Source organism: Vicia villosa, linkage group LG4, assembly GCF_029867415.1.
Source record: "Vicia villosa cultivar HV-30 ecotype Madison, WI linkage group LG4, Vvil1.0, whole genome shotgun sequence".
Taxonomy (NCBI): Eukaryota; Viridiplantae; Streptophyta; class Magnoliopsida; order Fabales; family Fabaceae; genus Vicia; species Vicia villosa.
This window is the reverse complement of record NC_081183.1, coordinates 86,089,635-86,091,893: the sequence shown is the minus strand read 5'-3', so window position 1 is coordinate 86,091,893 and position 2,259 is coordinate 86,089,635.

Genomic DNA, 2,259 nt, shown 5'->3' with positions numbered 1-2,259 from the left:
ACTAGTTTCTTTTCTTTTTTCCTTTTTTTTTCTTTTTTTTTCCTTAAGGATAGATATATCCTGAACAAGGGAACATCGGGAAATGCAAGAATGCATAAATGATGCAAATATGTATGAATGATGAATGTCATGAATGTAGCATGCATGCTGGTGATATTGACAGACAAAGGAGTATATACTGGAGAGGGACCGACGTCGCAATACAACCAGATATTTGGCAAATGTTCTTCAACACGGTGTAGATAACACGGGTGATGAATGGTGCTGCATGTTTTAAACTTCTCTGGGGAAGATAAGCATCTTTACTGAGATGGAAGAGCTTCTTCACTGGAGATGGAAAATCTTCGTCACTGGGGATAGAAGAGCTTTTCCTATCATAATCTTTGATTCATCCTATGGAGATAGCTGTTGATGTTCCTTCGGTTGTTCACCACTCAAAGGAAAGTTTCGCTTTTATTTTGAAAAAGAAAAGTGAAGTAAATTCATTTAAAACTTATTTTTTTCTTTTTTTTTTTTCAAAAACGAATAACACAATTAAAGCGTCATTTTGCAAGCTAAAAGAAATTAGAGATTGCAAACAAATGGGCACAAGGCTCAAATTTATTTAATAGGATGGAAATCCGCTAAAGGCGTGATTCCATGGAGTATTTACAAAAGTTGGAAATGGTAATTATGCGGAAAAGGCTACATTGAAAGCAATAACCACTATCCCCTTAACAACTTTGAGTTCCAACTGTGTTTGTCGCTTCAGATTGATAATGATTTGATCGAAGATCCTTTGATGGAAAAAGACTCCTCAGGTGACGAAGTACAGACTGATGCAGTTACTTTGTCATAAATCCCTAATTTTTGCCTAGATTTCCCTTTCAGGTTTTCAATCTACCAGGATGAATTTTTTCTGTTTATTGTCTCTAATTTTTGCCTGGACCGCCCTTTCGGGTTTTCAGTCCACCGAGACGCTCATTTTTGCCTAAGTCGCCCTTTGCGGGTTTTCAACTTACCGAGCTGTTCTTTTGTATTTTTTTTTAGACAAAGTATTTCTTGACTGCATCAGCATTCACAGGATATGGGAGTTCATCACCATCCATGGTTGCAAGAGTCATGGCGCCGCCAGAAAATGTTCTTTGGACAACATACGGGCCTTCGTAATTAGGAGACCATTTGCCCCTAGAATCTGGTTGAAAAGACAAGATCTTTTTAAGCACGAGGTCGCCTTCTCGAAATTCACGAGGTCGAACCTTTTTGTTGAAGGCTTGTTTCATCCTTGCTTGGTATAACTGTCCATGGCATAGAGCAGTCATACGTTTTTCTTCGATTAAGTTCAACTGATCATATCTGCTTTGACACCATTCAGCCTCTGATAACTTAGTCTCCATGAGGACTCTCATTGATGGTATTTCAACTTCTACGGGGAGCACAGCTTCCATGCCGTATACTAGAGAAAAGGGAGTTGCCCCTGTTGAAGTACGCACTGAAGTACGGTACCCATGTAAAGCAAATGGCAGCATTTCATGCCAGTCTTTGTAAGTGACGACCATTTTCTGGACGATCTTCTTAATGTTCTTGTTAGCAGCTTCAACGGCGCCGTTCATTTTTGGTCTGTAAGGAGAAGAGTTATGATGCTCAATCTTGAATTCCTCACACAATTCTTTCATCATCTTGTTATTCAAGTTCGAACCATTGTCAGTAATGATCTTGCTGGGAATACCATATCGGCAAATGATGTTGTTCTTGATAAACCTCACAACCACTTGTCTTGTAACATTGGCGTAAGATGCTGCTTCGACCCATTTGGTGAAGTAATCAATGGCCACTAAGATGAAACGATGACCGTTTGAAGCTTTCGGTTCGATCATTCCGATCATGTCGATACCCCACATGGAAAAAGGCCATGGAGATGAGAGAACGTTGAGTAGAGTCGGTGGCACATGGATCTTATCTGCGTAGATCTGGCACTTGTGACATCTCTTCACGTGTTTGTAACAGTCTGATTCCATTGTCAACCAATAGTATCCTGCTCTTAAGATTTTCTTGGACATCGCATGCCCGTTTGAATGAGTTCCAAAGGACCCTTCATGCACTTCATGCATTAACACGTCTGCTTCGTGTCTATCCACGCATCTGAGCAAAACCATATCGAAATTTCTTTTGTATAGCACATCTCCGTTCAGGAAGAAACTGCCAGAAAGTCTCCTTAGAGTCTTCTTGTCTTTGTTTGATGCCCCAAGCGGGTACTCTTGAGTTTGAAGGAAGCGTTTG